Source organism: Chiroxiphia lanceolata, chromosome 1 (assembly GCF_009829145.1).
Source record: "Chiroxiphia lanceolata isolate bChiLan1 chromosome 1, bChiLan1.pri, whole genome shotgun sequence".
In the NCBI taxonomy this organism is placed as follows: Eukaryota; Metazoa; Chordata; class Aves; order Passeriformes; family Pipridae; genus Chiroxiphia; species Chiroxiphia lanceolata.
This window is the reverse complement of record NC_045637.1, coordinates 115875471-115899330: the sequence shown is the minus strand read 5'-3', so window position 1 is coordinate 115899330 and position 23860 is coordinate 115875471. Positions and strand designations below refer to the sequence as shown.

Below are 23860 nucleotides of genomic sequence, written 5' to 3'. Positions count from 1 at the left end.
ATGCCTGCACTGGGAGTTAGTGTGGCTTGTGAACAGCAGTGTGAGGGCTGTTTCCCTCACCTAGATTACAAATGTGTATCGCTTTAGCAGAATTTGCTTCATGCAAAGTTTTCTTGTAATACTTACAAAGTACACATTTTTAAGTGCATGTGAATAATTTGCAGCAAAAGGGTGAAGCCTTTGGACATTCAAATGAATCCATGGTGTTTGGCATTGTAAAAGCATTATAATTAGAGGAGAAGAAAAAGCACTGGGTGAATAGTGTTGAGTTCAGACAAGTACTCCCTCGCCTTTAAGAGCACAGGCCAATACTTCTTTCTCTTGAAAGAGGAACTGCAACAAAAATTGTTTATGAAGTTGCTTGCTAGATCATATGTGGTTAAGCAAGAAAGGTTGGTTATATATCTTATTGATGAAACTTCAGCTTATCAACATTAAAACCAAAATAAATTTAAGCTATTGGCATTTTAATTCTTGACTTTTTAACCCATTTTTATTCTGTATTTGGCAATGAAAATTGTCACAATCTCTTTAGATTTCCATTTCAATTAATTTTATTTTTAATTCTTTTAGCGGTGTTTGTGTATTGGTTTTGATACAATTTTACCTTAAAAAAAAGAAAAAGGCAAAAACTCAAAAAAACCTTTTCTCACACTTTTAAAAACAGATTCTGTAGTGCTTTTTTTACTCCGAAGATTAATTTTGAAATGGCAAAAAATGGTATTTGCCAAGAACAAAAATCTTAAAATTAGTATGTGCAAATGTAGGAGCTTCAGAAGAGGGAAGATACTCAAAGGCAGAAGACTGTTCACAAGACTGGGAATCAGTAAATCCAGGGGTCATTCCTTATAGTAAGTTTAGCTAGAGTTGGGTTTGGTTTTGGGTTAGGGTTTTTTTCCTAGATTCACTGCAAATGGTCTTTAAAATTTAGCTTGATTCCCATGTTTTATTAAACATAATTTATTGTTATTAGTGTCAAAAGAGAGATTGACTCTTAGTTCTTTTCTTCTGAAATGAACTTAACAGAGTACAACTGCCATTGCAACCTTCAGATAGTGTGAGTGTTTCTAAATGTCCTTTTTGCAGTTGTTTTCACCTTTGTTGACACCTAGTCATTGAGATAGGAATTGGTGACTTTTGAATGGTCTATTTTTAACAAGGTTTGTAATGGAGTATTACTGTTTCAATATGTGTAAGTCCCAATCTGCATAAGCACTAAAAAGGAAGGCATGTGTCAGAGGTCTGCTTCTCATTTTCAGGTTTTGCTGTTCTCTGGGTATGCCTGGTCCTGTTCCGTAGGTGGGAGTACCAGTTTTCACTCTGCTGCTGCAAGGATATCCCCTATCTTTTAAAGAGATCCCAAACTGGAATATTTTTTCAAAGAAATTATCTACATCAAGTTATAAAATGAGATACAAGTGGGAAATTGTTGTTTTGTAGGATCTTCTAACTTAGAGTGAAACAACTCCCCATATTTCAGATCACAGTATTTCTCAGACCTTTAGTTGTCACTTCTTGCACACTGCATGTAACCAAAGCACACCAATCCAGATAGAATAAGAACATCTCAGCTTTGACTGAAAAGCAGCACATGGATGACAGCATGCAGTAAATAGGCAATCCTTTCCCTGTGAGTATGTATTGAGGCTGCAAAGCTGACATGTCATGTCTCAGACCAGATTGCTGATCCCATTCTTGGTTGTAAGCAAACTGTTGTCATTGAAAAGTTAATAATTTCTGTTGAGAAAATGCCTTGGTCATTCTCTGTTTCCAGAGTATTTCACAGTTTTTGGCCTTTGACAGAAAATGTTGTATACGTATTCTGCTCATCGTTTTCATCATTTACTTGGTATGCTTATTGGCAGCCCTGATGCACAGTGGATGTTAGGAATAATTTCTTTACTGAGAGAGTTATCAAGCATTTTAACAGCTGTTTGAGTCACCATCCCTGGAGGTATTTGGAAGATGAGTAGATAAGGCACTTAGGGACATGGGTTAGTGGTGGACTTGGCAGTGCTGATTTAATGGTTGGACTTCATGATCTTTTCCAACCTAAACAATTCTGTGATTCTATAAACAAGTATTTTGCTAGAGTAGAACTTGACAGGATTTAGATATGCAAGAAACCTAAATCTTTGGCTCAGAAAACAATCCTGATGGATACAAATGGTATTTCAATAACTTTCCATCTAAAAATTTTTCCTGCAAAGCAACATGACTGTTCTTCTTGCCAGTCATGGCAGGTGCTCCATCTGTACAAATAACACCTAATTTGAAGGAGACAAGCTTAACACTTGTTTTTTTTCCACTATCTGCCACATTTTCAACAATTTTTTTCTCAGTTCTTTAAACAAGTGTGAGGCAGCAGTGTGGAACAAAATTGACAGAGGCCAAGCAAGTCCTTAATTATAGTAGACTTTTCTTAACAAATTGAAAAACAACAGTCAACTGTGCAGTGTCAGTAGCATTGCAACTTCCTTTGGTTGTGAGCAAAAAAGAAAAAAAAAAGTATGAATCTGTTAAAAGTTGAATGCATGCTGTTGTGTTGTCTAATACCATCTCAGCCCTTCTCATTGTCATGCTGCATGAACAGCTATGAACATATCAGCTGTGTGCTGTTCTTTGTTTGGTTTGTGCAGCAATAATTGATGTACCCTCTCTTATTCAGGCTTTGTTGTCTGAGAATGGCCCTTTCTCACAAGCTTGCCATAGGAATATTTGCTATACACCTTTGTCACTGATTTCAGCTCACAAATGTATATTTATTTTTTCCATGCAAAAAGCTGTCATGCTGGGGATCTTTCTTGAGATGAAATCTGACCACAGATCAGATCCAATAAAATATATTTTACATTGGTTTCAGGTATAAAAATACCATTCCAATTTGGACTTTCTGTGTGGCTGTATCACCACAGACATACTTCTACAGACCTTGTCCGTTCTCCAGAGAACTTAGTCTTCCCTCAGAGAAAAACTCTCCATGCACTGTCATCTGAGTATTTTTTGCATTGTGGCATGCATGGCTTGGCAAGCAATGCTTTGACGATATGTCAATTGCTTTAAAAAGTTTATGGACATTTGAGTTAGCTGGGAAGTCCTTAGAAAAACATGAGGTGAATGAGGACAGAATCTTTATCTTCCTCTTGCTGTGGAGTTGCAGAGCAGGTAAACTCTGGTGTTCTGTGGAGTCCCAAAAGGGGTCTTTTTGCCTGGAGTTAATGTGTCTTGGTTCTTTTTTCACCAAAGCACTTTTTAATCTGCAGGCTGAGCCTGCTAGTTTTAAATTCTGATGCTAGATGCTATGGAGTGCAGCTTTGAATACTGAGTAAATGCTTGGGCATCTGCAAAGGGAGACTAAAATATTATCAGGCTTGCAGAGCAGTACTTCATTAATGTAAAGCATTGGGGAACTAAAGGCTGATTCTATGACCACATGCGTTTTTCCATTCGTTTAGCTGCTCCAAGTAGCCTCCTCCATTTCCTATGCATCCATAGTTTCCTTAATTTATTTTTTTTAAAGAGTATTATTGCCTTTCTTCTAAAACTATTTAAAGCAAGGGGTTAAAAAAGACTGCTGAATTTAATAAATAGCTGTATTGTAGTAAAACTAACATTTTTGTAAATTCAGATGTGTGTATGAGGAGTTAATGTGACTCTAAAAACATTTGGTCTCAGCCCTTCTGACTTTGTTTCTTCATTTTGCACTGGTCAGTTGCAGGTAAAGGGCACTGATAGAGTAATGTTTTAGTGACCTGAAATACCACAGCTGACAGAGACTGAATTTTTAAAGATCAGCTCTCAGGAACTACATTTCATTATTGCCGTCTAGGAAAAAAAAAAGGCTTGTTTGTTTTCAATTACAGGTACTGAGCTTGTGGTCAGTTGATCTAGAGGTAGGCTGACTGCAGAGGTGGAAAGTTTGTGGTAGTGAAAACTGGAGATTGGAGAGAGGTGAACTTCTTGCTAACACTAACACTACTCAAGTTCTCTGTTTTCACCCATATCCCTGACTGTTCTTGGAGTTACCCAGCAGCATCTTGGATAGAAGAGTTGCTCCTGGAAACAGTTTCAATCTGAGAAGTTAGCTATTAACTTTGACCCTTCTCCGGTATAACTTAGACTAGATGATTTTATTTGACAGCTTAATAGTTGTACCTAAGCTGCTCTCTAAAAATATTTTGCACTTGGATTTTATTAGTCTTGAATATGTTACTTTTTCAGAAGAATTTTTATATTTATTACTAAATAAAGAATGAACCTGGAAAAAGGAAATTAAAAGCGAGTAGCCTGTGTCTTTGCTTCCAAAACAAATGGAGTGCAAATACTTGCAGTATCTTTTCAACGTTTTCACATCAGAACAGGGGAAAAAAAAAAGCCCATCTTTTGAAACCTGTTTCCTGTGCCAAAGCCCATATTTTTTCAGATTAGAGAGAAACACTGTATTCCTCAAGTACCGTAAGGAGAATATTATGGCTGTGCTAACAAGCAAAGAAAACACTGGGCTGAACATCAGGTGCCCCGCTGCCTGACAGCAGCAGTGTGGCTGCTGTCTCATTGTTAGTGTTGTAGAAGGATGTAGGTGTTTGCAGGTTTCCTGCGAGCCTCCTCACCGCAAGGACATGTTGTACCTACAACCACATCAGACCGCAGCTTTGGGGCACACCTCTTTCTTCAGGGGCTCTGTGGGACATGGTGAAGTTCACCTTGCCTCCTTATGCTGTTTTGTAGTTCCCTGTAATGGTGAGAGCCTTTAATTTTTCATTAGGGGTTTGACCCTTGGTTCATTTGAAGGGTGAACTTCATTTCCTTGCCCATACAGAAAAAACCCCAAACAAACAAACCAAGCATAACACCAGCCTCTGTCAGCACTAATTCATCAGATGTGGCAGAGGTTCGGAGTTGCGTGTCAGGCTTGGGGGATGGCACGAAAGGGAAGTGCTGTCTATTAAGAGCTGGCAGGGATGTACCAGATAAAATACCTGTGTAAGAAGGCTCATCTGAAGAGATGAAGGGCAGAAAGATCAGAACATGCTGAAACATTTCCTGTAAGATTTGTGCTTCTGGTGAGAGGTAAAGGATAAAACATGCTGCTAATACTAAAGCATGTCCTTGCTAAGCCCACATCTACTTTCTTGGCATCCTTGATGGAGGCATTTTGCTGGGCCCTGAGAAAATGGGTTTCCTGGGTGTGCACAGGACATGAGAATTTGTCAAGGCTGAGACATGGACACTGGTTCAAAGGGCAAGTCATGGAACTAATGCATCCAGAGAAGCATCTTGGACAGGAGCTCAGTCTCTGGCCATCTGTGTGACGGGCTCACAGCCCTTAGCAGTAATAGGCTTCCCTTAAAAGTCTGTTCAAGAGCTTTTTTATACAAAAGAGGAGTTTCTTTATAGGATGGGTGTCTGGTCCAGGGTGTAAAAAGAATGATGGCAAGTTTTCTGTACCTGCTGCTGCCAAATTTACTTTTTTATTTTAGAGTGCTTACTACACTCTAAAATACCAATGTTTGATTTTTTTTTTAATATTGTTAATGTGAGTTGAGGGTTTTAATTGCTGTGGTTTTCATAAAGCCTTCAAGGTAGTGATTCAGGACTACAGGAAGGCTTTCCAAAACTGTACTGAGAAAAAAATACTCAATTCTTCTTCCTTAGTGAGTGGCATGGCTTAGGGGAGGGTGAGTAGGTGAGATTTCAATGTTCTCAGCAATGGGGGAGTCCCATGTGGCATTTTGCAATGTGAGTTTAAAATGTTTTACTTGCCAGACATTTCTCCCTTTTTTTTTTTTGTTTTTCTTCCCCAGTACTTTTAAAACCTTGTTCTGATTTTCCTCTGAACCAAAGTGATGTTCCAACAACAAAGTCCACTAGAGATATTCGTACAACAAAGAAAAAAATCTTTGAAGAAGCTTAGGAGGTCTGAAATGGGAGCTGCATAGGTTTTTCCTTTCTCAGGGGAAAATGTCCATTCTGAATAAGAAGGTGAAGTGTTCTCAGGTGATAGAAAAGTCTTAAAAAGGCTTAAACAAGTACAGAATTTCCCAATCAAGAGTGGAGAGATGTTTTATTATAGCATAGCACTGTAATGAGTTAATAAAAAGTAAACTTTGTGTAGTTTTCCTTGCAAATATTTGGATATTAATGAGAATGTTTACAGTCCCTAAACTTTTTACTGTTTTCTTTTTATCTTACTGTCTTTCTTCCTTTTTCATTGCTGCTGCTTTCAGGAAAAATTGTTTCCCCCTCTCTTAGATCTGCCAGCTGCAGAGGACTCTTCCGTTGCACCAGCTTAACACTTCGTGTGGGCTGAGGGTTACATGGAGCAGGGCACCAAAGGACTTTCAGTGCAGGTGCCTGGCGCTGGTCCTCCTGCACCTGTGCTGGAGCTGACAGAGAAGGAACTTACAAGACAGATTCTTACAAGGAGGAGAAACCATGAGAATGTACACAGGTTCAGACCTGAGATCAGGGTTGTACTGAGGTTGCGATTAGGTTGGTATTTGTTTTGGAAACATCAGTATTGTGGATTTATTTTTCTTTTTTTTGCTTGACAATCCTCATATTTAAAGACTTGATGTAAACCCATGTCTAAGCCTGGTGAATTTGCTGTGATTTATGTGGGTGTAAGCCATAGTAGATTTACGTCCATAGTGTGCATACTGTCTCAGTTTGTTATAGACTTATGCAAAATCGTAATGAAAACACCTTAAGAATGGATGTTATTCGTACTGATTTGAGCACAGCATATTTCCAGATGAGAAGCATGGTATTGTTCCTACCTTGCAATACAAAAATACTTGAAATAACTGTTTCTGGGACTTCAGTATTATCTGTTGAATTCATATCTACCCTTATCATCTGACAGGCTACTAAAACAAGATTCTACTCAAAATTATAGAAGTGACAGTCATACAATGCATTTAATTCCTGCTGAGCCCTGTTATGTAGTTAATTCGGGGAGATTGGGATCTTGCTTCAGTCATTCGAAGGACAGTCCTTTGGAAAGGATTTGCAGAATTTGTAATTGTGCCCATAAATCTCCTGGTTCCCCTCTGAAAATAGGGTAGAATTTCTGTTGCAACCTACTGTGTTGGGGAAGCAGTATTTTTTTGTTATTATTTTTTTTTCTTTGCTTGCTCCCTCTTTTTCAAATCCCAGAAGTTGTGGTGAATTCCCTTTGGCACTGCCATAGGTCGTGCTTTCCTTCCTCTGCAGTGTTGTTGTGGAGATTTGCTTCTGTGTTCTGTCAGCGTTTGACCCCTTACAGCTGGCAGTGAATTGAAGAAATCATATGTATGGAGACCCAAACTCTGCCCTTAGCTACACTTGTGAAAACCTGTGGCATTATACAGTTGGCTTGGCAAGGCTTAAGAAATCCCATGAGATCCACTCTGCTGAAAGTTGCTCTGTAAATGTTAGAGAAGGCTGTTGTTTTTGCGCTCGTACGTTTTTCTTTGAAGCTGTACCTGAGCTGCAGTTGATGATACTGTTTCATAACATTGAAATAAAGGGACAGATCTGGAGTATGAGATGTGCTGTGCTGTCAGTGGAGTTTGTCACTAAAGCTGTCTTAGCTAGGCGCCGCGGCAGTGTCTGTGCTGTGAGAAAGACGTGCTTGGTGGCATTCTGGTTCCTGGCAGCATTTAAGCTGCTGGTCACCATGTGACCATCCTCAATAGCCTCATCTCTTTTCGGAAGGAGCCTGGGCCATCTGCTAGCAGGGTTGGGCAGCCGTAACGCCCAGCATCCTGGGTGCATTTTGGTGGACGCTAGCCTTGTGGCACAATGAGTCCTAGGCAGCAGCGGATTTTCTCCTTCCCAGACCAAGAAAACTGTGTTTAGATCTGCAACGTTGCTACAACCACCAATGGTGCAGGCACAGGGCTGAGGCTTGCTCTGGGGCTTCAGGTTCTGGGGAAGCTCTGGGGTCTGGCCCATGGTGGTGTAGCTGACTGTCCTGAGACTGTCAAACATAGTGTACATACATCTCCATTTCTGTTGGTGTATGGACAGGCCCATATGATCTTTTTGCTTCAAGTTTAGTGCAGAACCACAGGAAATAATGTTAAGCCTGTAGACAGACACTGTACTGACCACAGCATCTTTGACTCATACTGATCTCTGCGAGTGTGGAGGATACTGCATGAAGCTGGTCCACAAAAAAACAAAGAGCTGAATAGTTGTATAATTCTTCTTTTAAGAAGTGTTACAGTGATAGACCTTAGCAGATTGAAGTTGCAGTCAAAAAAGTCCTGCCCTGAGTCATTTACTGTAATTCTTGGTTTCTGTGTCTTGTGATCCTATGGAGACGAAAACAAATTATGAGACATGAGGAAGTAAATCAGAAGATATGATGAGAGGTATTATACACACCTCTAGTACTATATTTGGGTATTTTTATCAATTTCTAATTTTTGGAAAATTTTCAAAAATAAGAGGTTTGTGTATTTTTTTCCCAACTGAATGGAAATCTTTTCATTGGTTAATGTAGAAAGGAAGTTGGAAATATCAGAATTACATGTGACTTATTTATGTGTCCAGTTTGCTGTGGTGAACAGAGGAACAAGGATTTAAATGCTGCGGATTTTATTGCACCAACTGTGGTTGTACTTGCAGGCCATGCAGCCTCCGGAGGGTGACCGAGTGTCGTGCAATCTAAGGACACTTCTGGAAGGGAGGAGGAAATGTGCCAAAACGCTCAGTGCTGAGTAATGAGGTTACATCTAGATATTTTGTCATGTTGCTGAGGTAACAAGTCCTGAAGATGAACAGCCTTATTTATGTTTCTTCTGTCCAGAACAGAAAAAAGAATAGAACAAAAGTTACGATTCTGTAGTACTGCATCTTCACATTTTTATTCGGTGCTTCCTATATGCAAGGGATTTCCTAGCAAGAATAGAAACATCTGCAATAACAGCTCCTATTTATGTTAATCTTTTCCAATCAGCATGCAGTCTGAAATAATTACAATAAATGCACCGTCTGCTCCAAAGACTCACAACTTGCATTTATTTCAGGCTTCTTGGCTTCAGAAGTCTGAGGACATAATCCCTCATTCTGCTTTGCTTCATCTCCTTTGCATGAATTTATCCAACAGTACCTTCATTAACAATGGTCATGCCGTAATAAATTACATAAATTGAGAAGTTCTTAATTAAATACATTAACCAAAAAACCCCACAAAGCATAATAAACTTAATTAGGTAACCTTTTCCTGTAATAAGTTTGCACACGAAGTGTGTAATGAAGTAGGCCAGAGTAAAACCTGTAATCTGAAGTTTTTTAAACTTCATAGCTGCAGAAATATTTGTATTTCTTTTTTAAAAAAATACATTAAAAGATCATGTGTTAAACATATCTTGTTGTGCAAAGGATTATGCAAACTTGGCAGAAAAACAGTAGTTACTGTCAAAGACATGAGTATGTTCGAACCGAAGAAGACGCATCTTCCAGTCTTTCCTCGGTTTCTGCTAGAGCTGCTCACCCAAGTCAGGGTCATTTTCTCCAACTTGACAGTGATGCTTTAGCTCTGTTAATTTTTTTTGGTACTGGGCAGAATTAACAGGTGTTTTTGGTCAAACTGACCAACGTATGTGGTATAAAGAGCACATTCAGAGCTGAGTCTCCATGCCAGTGCTGTGTGCATTTAGCTTGGCTGCTTGCCCAGGCATGTGGGAAGGAAAAGTAAGATCAGCCTTGGCTCGTGTGTGCAATGCTGTGGAGTGACTCCTCAGGTGTCCCTTGCAGCTAACAGCACCTGCCATTGCTTCCTCTTTCCTAAACCTGAATCCAGAAATATTAAAATTGTTATGCCTTAATGTTAAGATTGTTATCCCCTGCCTGCTATTCTCTTAGGTAGCTCAGCCAGGCTGCTTTCTCTTGGGCAATGTACCCATCTATGGAACTTGGTTCAAAACCATGATGTCCAGGATATGCAGCTTTGTGACAGTAAATGGTGCTCTGATTTTTGATGGTGAGACCATGAAGGGATTGAACAAAAAAATAGTGGCAGAGGACACAGAAAGGAAATCTTTAAAATTATGAATATTGGTTTATGTTTTTCCCTGTGACTCTGCAGAGTCACAGAGAGCAGTGCAAAGGGAGTACACTGGTACATCAAATTCACTGGTTTGCTTTGGTGATGCATAAAGTCAGAGTAATGTTTTGTAATTGTCTTCCACAAGTGCAAATGACTGTGTATTGAAGGCTATGAAAAATAATTACCAGAATTTATTATTGCTGTGAAGCATCTTTCCTTTTGATATTTTAATTTAGGGCTGATTTAGAGAGACAGGTTTGATGTCAGCAACATTAGTTTACAGTTTGGAGTGATTTTCTGGTTTTGGGGACCGACTCATGTTATTCTATGTATCATCAAACTCAAACCAGGGAATAAAAATTTTGGATATTCTGTAAAAAAACCACAGCATCAGGTCATTTGATTTGTGTGTGTGTACAGTTGGGCTTACAGGGTGAGAAAAATATGTACAATGAGAGAGATAAGGTAAAAACAGCTGGGTCAGATTGTGACAATACTGCCTGTAGTGGCATTGACAGTGCTGTACCTGCACCCCCTCCCTAGTCACTGGTTTCTCATCTTAGGTCACTGCAGGGGTAGCTCAGTATTATAGGTAACAGAAAAAAAAGGTCTGTTGCATTTTAATACAGAGTCTGCCAATATGATTCTACTTTCGGCAAGATTTATGAAATATTTAACCAGGTGAGGTCTGTTGGGCAGATGAAATGGCAGCTTATCTGAACTGGTGGATAACTTCCAAAATTCACCAGAAGGTCGCAAAGTTGTGAGCAGGTGGATTTCTTACAGTTCTCTGGCTCACAGACTACAGTTAATTGTCCACCAGAAGATATTATAAAGCATTTCAGTATGTCCATATATCCTGTCTCTGTCCCTGCCTTTTTACAACTGAGAGAGAAGCAGCTGTAATTCTAGGGAAGGTAGGAGGGCATAAAGTTTATGTAGCAGAAGCACATCTATTTTACAGAAAATATTCCACTTAAATTTTGGGGTTCTACCTGAACAATTGCCAGACAGCACTCCTAGACTTGTAGAGTATTGCACAGAAGTCATGACTGTAGTTCTTTGCAGAATTTGAGATTTGTAGCACACATGATAGCCTGGTGGTAAAGGAAAAGAGGGACACATGGTCTGGAAAGCAAAACCAAGGTGAAAGCAAAGAGTTAATGGGAACACAAGAGTAGGGGGAAAAACTAATGCACAGAAAAAGAGGGGAGAAATTAGTCAAGAAATTATAGGAATTAAAATACTAAGTGTTGGCTGAGAAAAGCAGCTCACTAGCAGTCACTTGCTAGGATGAGAACATAGTATGTTCAAGAAGAGACTCAAGCAGACCTTCCTCAGAGGTTTGGGAATCTTCAATGTGAAGGACCTTAGGATGAGCAGGAAGACACTTGCCCTCTTGAAGTGTTACAAATTAGATAGCTGAGGCAGAAAAATTTTTTCATAGTATCTGGAAAAGAAGGTATTAGAAATTAAGGTCTTGATGACAGGAGTGTGTCAAATTAATGCATGATGTATTTTTGGAATTATACAATGTGTCATAAGCCAGTTTTGTTCCAGGGGAAATGTGACATCTTCTCCCTTGTGAGTGAGGTTTCCAAAGGGCTGAAAAGCAAGAAAAACATGAAGTCACATGGAGAAGAAAGGCATTGACTGTGCTATTTAAACTGTGTAAATTGGTGGTGATGTCTCCTGCTTCTCAACCCCTTCTGATAGCTCTGTGTATTTAGGGTGCTAGATCTATTTTCCATTTTCCGTACATTTCAGGACAATAGGTTTTTACCTTGACCTGTAAAGGCAGTCATACCCTTTTACATAGCAGTGACTTCCCAGGAAGCAGAAACATAAATATACACTGTTGCCATGAGGTACATGCTGTGCCTCACAGCAGATTTGGTTTTTAACTCACAGAAACAGGATTTTGCTGGGCTGCTGAAAATATTTGAACTGCAATTTTACATACTGAATTCTTGTTTCTTCTGCTTCCAGAATCTGTACAGTTTAGAAAGGAAATGTAGAGTTAACATCTGCAGTCTGACAGTTTTTAGAAAAATGCTGTTTCTGGCATTCGTATTGGGAAAGGGGAGCAATCCTTTCCAAGACATTAGGTATAGTTATGAAAATGTTCAAAGAGCTGACAGTTAATAATTATTATTCACTGATGCTACTTTGCTTCTAGTACAGTGAACATATTTTTGGAGTAGAATTAAATCCAAGTCTCTCCAGGGGCTATTGGTATTTTGCTAATGCTAAATTAAAGTGTGCCATGTGCTGGGCACTAGAGGTGGTCAGTAGAGGCTTGACAGAACTTAATTGTGTGTGTGGCAGGGGTGCTCTGGGTCACTTCGTGGTAGGTATGATGAAGCCACAATCTGGTGAGAAGACAATCTTTTCACAGCCACTTGTGTTTTCATGAGCAGGAAGGAGACATTCCCAATCCGCTTTCCATCCTGACCGCAGGTGAGGTCCATCTCCTGGAGTGTTTATCCTGCACAGACAGGTTTTGTTCCTTCTGCTCATCACCTGTCCCTTTACTTTTTCTATTCCCAAGCTGTAAATACTTAAAATAAGAAATAAGCTAATTAGAAGCCATGAAACAGAGATAGAAACTGAGCTACCTTAAAAAATCAGTAAGTGAAGAAGCAGCTCCAGATTGGAGAAGAAGAGTTGTAGTCTTAATAATCTTCAAAATTATCTTCCTATTAAGTTGTTGAATCATGGGTTTGGAGGTATCAAAATAAAAATTTAGTAGTATTCCCTCTTTGGAATATGCTGGTATATGTTGCAAGTCCTTAAATGACATATCATCCTGTACTGCCCTGTTTTGAGCACTCATTCTCTTAATACATTTTTGGTATTATTTTTCTTGATGAGGTCCTCACCTTTCTCAGCCAGATACTTAGAGCATGTTCACTCTGCCCAGACTGATGCAGTCAGTGCACAGTATGTTGCAGCGTGGCTGGGCTAAAGTGTTAGTAGGAAGAGAACCACCAAAATTAAACCTGTGAATCTTGCACCTGAGCCAGCAGTCACCGTGTGGGAAAGTTTTCTGAAGAGCAGACCTGAAGGCCTTATTCCCAGGCTCTCCTCCTTCCTGCTCTCTTTTCTGTCTCTCACTGAGGGCTAAACTAGCTCAGCCAGTCGTGCACTGGCTGTGGATAGGGTTTTCAGGAGAGTGGTAGGCATGACCTCTGTATCATGCAATAACCAAGGGGGTAATTAATTGGATGCAATGCTCAGTGAGGTATAGGTGCAGGTGAAGGTTTTGGGGGAAAATACCCCTAATGTGTACTGCACCCACAACGATCCTCAGTGCTGCCTTGGAGCAGGGAAGAAGGAACTGTGGTTGCAACACAGTGCAGGTGCTGTGGCTGGTTAGGTGGAGACAGAGCAGAAGAGTTCAGGAAGAGAGCAAAACATCTGCAGATTCATAGGGCTAGCATGATGTTTGGGGGGAATTACTGTGTGGAATGGTGGCATTTTGTTAATTTATTTTGTAGTCTGTGATGGCAATAGCTGAATATTGAACAGCTTAAATCTAAGCAACTGTCATTTCATGCTTTGGTGAAGAGAGAGTGGGTGAGATAGTAGGGGTAAATTGTGAATAGGAGTGAAACCAATATGTGCAGCTTTCTCTGAACCTGCCCACCTCTTTCTTTGTGTAATATCAAGCAGCTGGGGCTGTGCTATCTCAGCTTATCATCACTAATCAGGCTATAGATCTCTGGGGACATGTTTTGCTTTCAGTTGCTTTGGTAGAAATCTAAACTTATACCTAGATTATTTGCATTTAGACCAGCAAAACTGCACAGATAGATTTTGAGCCTTTTTTTGCCAGTGTGGTTCGTGAGACATTCTCTTATTTTTTGAGATTGCTGTCTCTGTTTAGTCAAAGAAGAAACCACTTGAAAATGAGAAAACATTTGCACTGTTGTTTTTTTCTTCTATGAGGAAAACTATACTGATCGTAGTAGAAGTAAAACTAATAGAGTTCACTATAAATTGTTTAGAATTACTTAATTTGTGTAAAAAACATCTTCCTAGTCCATAATCTTTACACCAACCTGCAAGAACCTAGGATACAAGACTTGACCAGGTTACTTACAGAGGTGTATGCTGCTATAATTGAATTTCTTCAACTGCTTCAAACATTTTTCAGGGAGATTTTTCCCCTCCCTTTAATTCCATGGAGTTTTTCTCTGAAGTGTCCCGCTGGATTCCCTATATGCTTTTTCATGCTGAGCTAGACAGGTATGTTTATGAGTTGCTGTCATAGGGTGCTTTCTCCAGAGGTGTAATTTAGAACCTGGTGTTTCATTCATTACTATTCCTACCTTGGTCTGAATCTACGATTCTGTCTGTTGTTTAACTTGCAGACTGATGACTCATTCATTTGCTTCATGGGATAGCTGCATGTGATCTTATCCCATTCTGAAATGAGCTTTGGGAGTGAGCTAACAAGAAATGTTTACAGCATTCAGCATAAATCACAATTCCACAGAGAAACTTATTTTACAAAAGAAAAAAAAAGAAAGGGTTTCTATAACTAGTAGGTGTTTCTATATTTAAGGGAATTGGTCTGTTCTCCCAGGTAAAAAGTGACAGGACCAGAGGAAATGGCCGCAAGTTGTGTCAGGGGAGGTTTAGATTGGATATTAGGAAAAATTCCTTCACTGAAATGATGATCAGGCTCTGGAATAGGCTGCCTAGGGAAGTGGTGGAATCATGATCCCTGCAAATGTTCAAAAGGTGAGTGGATGTGACACTTGGAGGTATGGGTTAGTGGTGTAGGTGGTTGTGGAGAGGTTAATGGTGGGACTCAATGATCTTAGAGATCTTTTCCAACTTTAATGAATCTGTGATTCTAAACCAATATTTTTAATCATTCCTCTGTTTAATTATGGCTCACAGTATATGCAAAGAATGTAAGAAGATGCTCTCTGCCCCTTTCTAACCTTCTTGAGAAAAGTCAGAGTGTGCAGAAGCAGATTGGTGCTTGCATTCAGGAACAGGGTATAGCAAAACCACCTGTGGGAATCTCCATAAAGAAAGATATCTTAGTGGGATGTCCATTATATTTGCAGGAGTTTTCTGTAGAAGAGCAGTTCCCTGCATGACATGTCCCCACATGACTTAGCAGCATCCTGTAGGTGTGAATGCCTGTCTCTGCAGAGCAGAATATGCAGAAGATGAAAAGATGAGTGGTGGAGGTAGACAGGGTGACTAACTCTTTATTCCTGGAAGTGCACCCTCCGCATGGCGGGCAGCATTAAGTTTGTCCCAGATAGGCTTCTCACACTGCGTCATTACTGTGCCATTTTCCCTGTGGATTCTGTACTTGGCAGAAAGCTCTGCAGGAAGTGGTAGTGTGCCTCCAGATTTAAACATATGCAAAAATCAGCACTTGCATAATAGGTTTATTCTTTATTTTTACCATTTTTGTCTGTTCTGTGGCATGAGTTTCAAATACCGCACATGTTGATTTTGCTCCTTCTGCCATGTGGTCCCAGCACGTGGTAAAGGAAGGACATTCAGACTTGAATTATTTCATCTTCCAGAATCTAGGAGTTTTACAATGTCACTTCAGTTTGTTTTCTTCGTGTATCTTTTCTGGTATTTTTATTTAATTTTTAAAATATCAAACATTGAGTTTAGATTGTTACCTCAAAAGTGGTTGTTCCTGTTCACTACTAAAGATGATTAGAGAACTGCAACTGAAGGAATTATCAGGTTGTAATTTGCCTTTTGGGTGGTGACTAGGGAATTTGCTTACATCAGTCTTTCTTCTTTGCTAAGTCTGTGAAGACTGCAAAGTTTCATTTCTCTGGATAACTCTAACTTGTTAATGCTGATTTTGAATGATAAGGGGGAATTTGCAGTAAAGATTTGCCATGAAATTTTAGGAGTACCTTTATGCTCAAGTAAATAAATAATCTCTTTCCGCATTTAGGTTAAAGTCGCAGCCAGCCCTCTTGCTGATGGTATCCTGTAGAATTAACCTGGGTTATTGTATTGTGCAGAGTGCAACAATGAAGTGACACCAGGCAATGTTTTAGTGGTCCTCTGCTTGTAAAGGATGCTCTTATGGTAGTTAAAGGCAGCATAGAGTTTATGCTGGACACATTCAACCTGTCTTCCAAATGGCTGTGTTCATATCCCTTTGCTGTCAGCCACTGGGGACCTTCTTTTCACCTGGTAAATGCTTCTTGTGGCCATTGAAGGGTCTACATGACCATAGTCCATAAAACCTTTCTTCAGCCTGGCTGCCAGCTGGTAAGGGTCAAAACTGGAATTTCTCTAAAGTCTGTGAATTAGGTTCCTTCAGAGCACAGGGAAAATAGCCTTGCATTCAACTGCATGGTCAAGTATAACTTACAAACACTTCGCTTTTCTGTTTAGTTTAATAGCCTGGCTGATGTTGAGCTTTTGCAGCTGTGAAGTCAATTGGATTCCTCTATAACAGATTCTGCAGAAAAATTTTTGGCCAATGGTGACTGATATGAAAGAGAAGCATGGACTAATTCTATTTAACAGCTTGTGCAAAATATATGTAGGAGTGTAAGGAGGAAACTGTCACTACTGAATCTCAGAAGAAGTAAATGTAAGAAAAATGTTTATAATTTAGGGAGGAAGGAGAAAGTGATGTGCACAGATTGAACGTGAAACATCAAGTTCCTGTTCAAAAAGAGAAGCTATTCAAAGGCACTTTGGGAAATTTGGGTGGTTTTCAGAGAGCATATTGTATTGTTATCTTGCTACCAATTAGCAAGTCTGTAAGTTTTTCATGCGTATTGTAGTTTTACTATGTGCCACTACAGCTTGCTGACTAAGGCTAGTGAAATTTGTTTTTACTGAGGATGAGTATCCTCATAGGACAGGCACGAAGAGGTTGACTGATTGTATTCTTCACCATTTGAGAGGGCTAAAATGTTCATTGCAAACAACTTGTAAAAAAGCAAAGAGCATTTCATTGATAGTGTTAGGTGAACACAAATTTCTTGTGTCATTTTGTATGAAGCAAACAAAAAATAAGCACAGCAGTTTACGAGCAACAACTAAAGGAAGGCTTTGGAAAAAAAAAGACCGCACGTATTTGGCTTCTATCAATATAGCAAAATATTTGCTTAAATGAGTGTGACTTCCATTTGGTGTTGTAAGGGAAAATATGTTTATACTTCATTTCTTCTCTTTACCATACTGTTTAATCTTGCTTACTTTTTGTAGCCATGCTTGAATATACTGTATTAAGTAGTACTTTTTTGAGTTATCTGGGCATTTGAATTTCTTATACATGGCCCTTTTCCACCATGAGAAGATCTGTAAGCAGTGGTTGCCAGTGCTCAGAGTTAACGACTGGGGCGATGTGGTGGGCTGCCTTTTTTAGGCTTGGTGCCTAAGGGAGCTTCTCTTCAGCATAAAACAGAAGAAGGAATTAAACTTGTTGCCTTGAAATGGGAAACCAAATTGTTCAGGGCATTTAAAAGGAATTTGTCTGCTATTAGTGCTATCAGTCCATGAATTTGAAAGGTATTTCTGTTACTGTGAACTTGAAAATTGAGATGCTGCTTTTTTTTCAAGGCATGAACTACATGATCTCATGATGTAGTGGCTTTGCTTACATGTAGAGGTTATCTTCATGATTGACTCCCTCTGTGGCTTTGAAAGAAACTGGTAAGCAGAAGTGCTCCTCTTCTCAACGCAGATTGTCTGGACCTGTAGAAGTACTGAGTAGATGTAATGTGCCTTGTTTCTTCAATGTCTTGCAATGCTCAAACTTTCCCTCAGAGCCGGGGCTCCTGGAAGCCCCTGGGATTTCTGGGTTAAGCAAATAGCCTGATAGAATGTTTGAATGATACCAGAAGATGAAAACAGTTGTGCTGGCTCTGCTGGAAGATAGCAAAAGAAAGCCACAAAGAATCCGTGAGTGAATGAAATCACAAGATATCAAACAGGTCTAGGGGCTCTTGGTTTGGCAAGCTAGGGACCAGCATAATAATAGCCTTATTCCTTTCAAGGCTACAAAACCCAACAAGAGGCTTCAGGGAAAGCCTTGATGGCTTATTCCTGCGGAGTTGGTTTTTTTTCCCTTGGCATATGTCAAATCTCTGTAGAGGGATGTGAACTGGCCTCAGACAAGATTGTAAATGAAGGATGGAAAAATGCATTTTGTATTACAAACCATTTGACTGGCATTTTAAAATTAATAACAAAAAGTTGAATTTTAGAAAGCTTGCTCTATCGTGAGTTCAACTCTTTCTGAAATCGCTGGAACAGTTTACAGGATACTTAAGTAGGGACAAAGTTCAGTGGATTGGGTTTGCTTTGCTTTGAAGCCTTCTAGCTACACTTTGCAGGACTGTCTTCTGTAATTTGGGTGCAGAAAACAGAACAAAATTTTCCCCTTGTTTTCTTACTGGCTTTTGCTGCCCAAAAGCATTTAAAAAAGGGTTATACATTTTCTCTCTCTCTCTCTTTTTTTTTTTTTTATTCATTTAACGGCAGTGCTTTTAAAACAGCTTGTATGAAAGTAGGCAACCAAGTTAGTGTTTGATGCATTGAATTCAGTTAATCACTTAATTGGTCCATTAGGTACTTAGGAATTTGTTTACCAAAATAAATTGACTGTGTGTGACTTGTTGTCATTTAAAAATCTTCTCCTTTCAAGAGTTTCCAAATAAGTTTATGCATATTTATTGAGGGTATTGTCATGCTATCAATTCAGTAATTCAATTTGTTGACTTCAGTTACAAAAATGAATAGATATTTGAAATTTTGGTCCTTTGCTTTTGGATGTTCGTATGAATTTAAAAAGGGGAATACTATTTTGATTTAGTGTCACAGAGCAATACAATAATTGTGTCTCTTCAGTGTTACTTTGCTAATATAACCATTTCTTAGGAAGTATTGTTCTTGTGGAAAGGAGCATAATTTCAATTAATGTTTTACACTGTGTCTTAGAATTATTTTTTTTAAAACAGAACATCTGTAATTGGATCTGTTTACCTACTGTAGTCATAGTGGAAACTGCCCACCAGCAGCAGCATTAACCTCCTATTGACTAATAGGGTAGAGAGAGATGCACTGCTGTGGCCACCAAACCATACAGTGGTATAGCTTTCCCCATATTTACAGCCAAATTCTGTTTTGGGGTGTGTTTATAATTCCCTGTTGCAAGTGAAGAACCCCACGAAGTGCATCTACTCTTGACAGACAACACAGATTGTACAACCATGTGTAACATGAACAGGAAATAAAAATGTACTTCGGTAGGATTTAAAAGTTATGCTGCAAAGCCTAGATTTACCTCTGTCTTAAGTTATGCTACTTTCAAGTATTTTCTTCTTGAATTGTCGTTCTTTCAGCTATTTTGTTTAACCTGATTGGAAATAATCATGGAATGGCTGAAGCTGGAAGGCATCTCTTGAGATTGCTTAGTCCACTCCTGTGCTCAAGCAGGGTCACCTGGAGCAAGTTGCTCAGAGCCTGTTGTCCAGCAGGCCTAGCTGGAGATGCCACAACCTTTCTGGGTAGTCTGTTCCAGGTTTGACCACCCTCGCAGTAGAAGATGACTCACGGTAGGAGGTGACTTGTTTCAGTCCATGTTTCTTATGTACCGTCAAGCCCAGGACTAGCCCCAGCTCTGCAGAGCTGTCTTACCAAGGCTGAGTAAAGGAGGTGGATCACCGTCCTTAGCCTGCTGGCAATGATCTCTCTAATGCAGCCCATGATGCATTACCTTGCCCCAAAGGTACCATTCTGGCTTATGGTCAACTTTGAGTCTGTCAGGACCTTATGTCCTTTTCTGCCAACCTGCTTTCCAGTTGGACAGGCCCCAGCGTGCAATAGTGCATGGAGTTATCCATACTCAAGTGCAGGACTTGGAATTCCCCTTTGTTGAACTTCATGAGGTTCCTGTCAGCATGTTTCTCCAGCCAGTTCAGGTCCTTCTGGATGGCAGCGCACCCACCTGGTGTATCAGCTGCTCCTCCCAGTTTTGTATTATCAGCCAGCTTGCTGGGGACTCTCTCCCATCCTCTAGGTGGATCGTGAAAATGTTAAATGATGTTGGCTCCAGTACTGACCCCTGGAGTACTTCACTAATGAGTAGCCTCTAGCTGGACTTTGTGCTGCTGTGCACAGGCTTTTGAGCCAAGCAGTTCAGCCAATTTTCTGTCCACCTCAGTATTTACTCATTTAGTCTGTACTTCATCAGTCTGTCAATGAGGATGTTATGGGAGACAGCATCAAGAGCTTTGCTGAAGTCAAGATAAATAACATCCACTTCTCTCTCATCTCAGTGAGACGAGCCAGGTATCTCACTGCAGAAAACTATCAGGTTGGTCAGATGTGATTTCTGCCTTCATAAATCCATGGTGACTACTCCCAATCATTTAATTTTACTCCATATGTTAAGGAAATTGTTCCCAGATTTATTTGCTTATCACCTTCCCAAGGTTGGAGGTCAAACTGACTTGCCTCTATTTTATGGGATCCTCTTTCCTGAAAATAGGACTGGCTTTCATGCAGTCCTCAAGAATTTCCTCTGACCCCCATGATCTTTCAAAGGCAGTTGAGAATAACCTCCCGTTAACATCAGCCAACTCCCTTAGCAGTCGTGGATGCATCCTTCTGGATCGATGGGCTTGTGTATGTCCAGTTTGTTTAAATGTCCCTTAGCTGGATCTTCCTCTACTGATGGCAAGTCTTTATGGCTCCAGACTTTATCACTGGTTGCAGGGGCCTGGGACTTCTGAGAATAGAATATTGAAGGAATAAATAGCTTTTAAATTGATAGCCTTTTTTCTGATAGTAGTCTGTCCTTCTAACTATCTAATGTGCTTTAAACACAAACCAGTTCTGTGCAGAATGTGTGTATTAAGTAAATTTAGACTCTGTTGATAGACCTGTATTTAGAGCTAAACTATTAATGTCTTTCCATGGTTACACTGAGAAAGAAAAATTCTGTTGCACAAAGCAATATGAATCTACCAAAAAGGTGAAAGAATTTTCTGTGTTCTCCTCTTGTGTGTTGGCCTGACTGAGTACTGACTGCGCAGAGACGTGTAACAGGAGTGACTACAGACAGTGCTGTGATTTCAGAGATGGTTTTCATGTGTCAGAACAGCAAGGTGAATTAGTCTGCAGTCACATTCATGTTGCCATCGAGAGCTGTCGTCTGTGCCTGAGCAAGGTTGCTTTAAGCTTTCAGTGCTGTAACAGTTCTAATCTACAAGTATTTATGTGCAGTTGTCAAATGGGGTAAAATAAAGAAAGGAAAAAAAGTGAAGATGGTGCCTCTCAGGTGCAGCCATCAGTGGGAGGCAGGATTCTGTCTCCTGGCTTCTTCTGAGCTCCAAGCCCAGCCACAGCTTGAGTATCTCACCACTTATGGCAGTGCAAAGCACAGATCATCCCTTTCCTACTGAACCATCGGTGGGGAGCATAGATTAGTCAGCCCTGCCCTCCAGAGAGACACTGGACATCCCCACTGAATGGAGGCAGAGCTGAGGAGCCACCCATCTTTGCCAGTGTTCATCTACCCTTCCAGCATGGCTCTACCAGCTTTAAGTTGGTTATAACTTTTTTAAAGCCTTTCCATTTCTTAGGGTTCCTTGAAGAGCCAGTGACTCTGGGGGTTGCACAACACTGAGGACTCAGCATAGCATCACATGGGGGTCTGCCAGAGTTGCTCCTCATCCTGCACGCAAGTCAGATGGCTCTGCATGGGAACTTTGGTACCGCCTTAAAACTAGTTGGAGACTGTAGGGGTTGCAGTAATTATTCCCAAGAGTAGCTGTACCAACTTTTGGGCTGCTTTTTGCTGGCACTGTTACACAAAAAAGGTCATTTATTTTCCTCAGCATATCTTCTGTTGTCATCATATCTTGTTAAGTCAGAGTTGCAATGTGTGTGTCTGTTCACAATAGACCATTCATAACATACCCCATATTAAGTGTCTTGTCTTAAGAGCATGTTGTCTGATCTCACCACAACCGTCTGAGCTTCTGCTTCAGGTCATTACTAAGATCTTGAGTGTGAGCCCAGCCAAGCTGCATTCAGTGGGGCCACTTTTTTCACCTGTTCATAAGGGGCTGTAACCTTTAGTGCACCAAAGAAGCACCTTCTCTTAGTTTTGAAGAGAGCTGACTGTGAAAGCTCCAAGTGGTAGAACTGCTAAAGAAAAAATACCATCTTTTTAGAAAGACAGAACAATGCCAACATTATTTAAATTTTGTATTTTGATTGAAAATTTTCATATTGTATAATGGTTTATACAATTTTTAAAAAGTTTTTCAAGTTTTTGAAAAGTAATATTTTATAAAAATGGTTTTCATAGAATCCAAGAAGAAAATATGTATGTCCCAATAACCTTAAAATATCCATTAAAGTTTTAGTAATGCATTTGATACAAATGCTGTGAAAAATGCAGCAGAAATAAGAAATTACTTAAAGAATGCCACTGTTTAGGGAACAATATTAAATTATTTTTACTCTTTTTTTCTTCATCCACCATCCAACTTTGAGTCATGCCCTATTTTAATGAGTAAAGGTAAGAAATAGAATTTTGCCTGGGAAATACTTGATTGACTTTAAATAAAATAATTTTTTGCAGGTTATAAAGAGAATCTTTTTTCTCTCATCTTACTGCTAACATTGATTCTAAAAGGAAGCTAGTATTTCTTTGGTTGTGAATAAATGATTGCCTTATTAAGGCAGATGCTAAAACCATGTTTGGAGAATTAATTGCTCATTCTTTATGAAGTTTTTTATACAACTGTGAAAGCAACATCATGATACAAAATGATGATCTGGTGAGTTAATATTGTAGTTGAAGTTGTAACTCACCTTTTGGGTTGATGATAGACTCACTCATTTCTTCCTGTTCGCAGAAGTGCTTGCCAAAGTACATTTTAGTGTGCAACTCTGAAGAATTCTAGAATGGTTGTTTGTGAGATGACAGTTTTTCAGTGGAAAGAGAAAGGAAAGGTTGTATATCCTAATGAAAAGGAAAGCAGGTGAAGTGACTTTTCAGGGCTGAAAGTCAGGAGACTACCTCTGTTTCTCTCTTCACACTCAATGTGGTGCATGTCACTCACTCTAGCCTTCCTTTCACGAGGTGCCTTGGACACTCTTTGGATGATCATGGGAAAAAGTGGTTTTAACCTCAGAGTTCATTACTGAGGAGTGTTCCCCCTAGAGCTGTGACTGTATGCTTTCATGCTAGAGAGACAGCTCCTTGTGCCCTGCCTCCATAACATCCAGTGGATAACATCCAATAATTTTTGCAAACGTAGTTTCTTTTTCCTGTCTTTACTAACAGTCTTCTGATGTTTTGAAAGCAGCAATGAGGCCAGTAGCAAGATGCTGAGTACTGAACAGGATGGTGCAGGCATGGGACTGAGGTCTGCTGCAGTCCTGTTGATGAAGACACGTCCACTGTGGTGACAGTATGGGGGGACTACTGATGACATGGCTATGAGTGTCTTTCTCTTTTGTGCTCTGGTGAGACACTTTTGAGCACAGAGCACCGTGAGAGCTCTGGTGGATCAGTAACATATGGCTATTGCCATGTAAACACCTACTGCTTACACAGCTCTCTCATCTATCATGGAGCAGCTTGAATATGGGTTGACAGCACTGCGTTGACCGAGGTTTAACACTGGGCTGCTCCTCAGGCTAGCAAAGGATGCAAGGTTTGAAATGTAGGATTACAAGGTTAGGCTTCTCCTTGCAGCTGGAAGAGGTGGAAAATCTGTTATTCTCAGGAAGCATCCTTTTGGGATGCAGGCAAACTGTCTTTGGACCAGAACAAGTGACACT

General features: G+C 39.9%; 1 protein-coding gene across 3 annotated transcripts in view; it reads left to right on the top strand.

Annotated features, from left to right (window-relative positions):
* LRRC3B (leucine rich repeat containing 3B) overlaps positions 1-23860 on the top strand; it is a 46822-nt gene that overhangs the window by 5553 nt on the left and 17409 nt on the right. Inside the window, exon 1 of one of the 3 annotated variants that reach the window (XM_032707637.1) lies at positions 6474-6492. The exons of the other annotated variants lie outside the window; for them this stretch is intronic. The gene's annotated coding sequence lies outside the window, so the exon portion shown is untranslated. Of the gene's footprint in view, positions 1-6473; positions 6493-23860 lie in introns of those variants that run through there. 3 annotated transcript variants of the gene reach the window in all.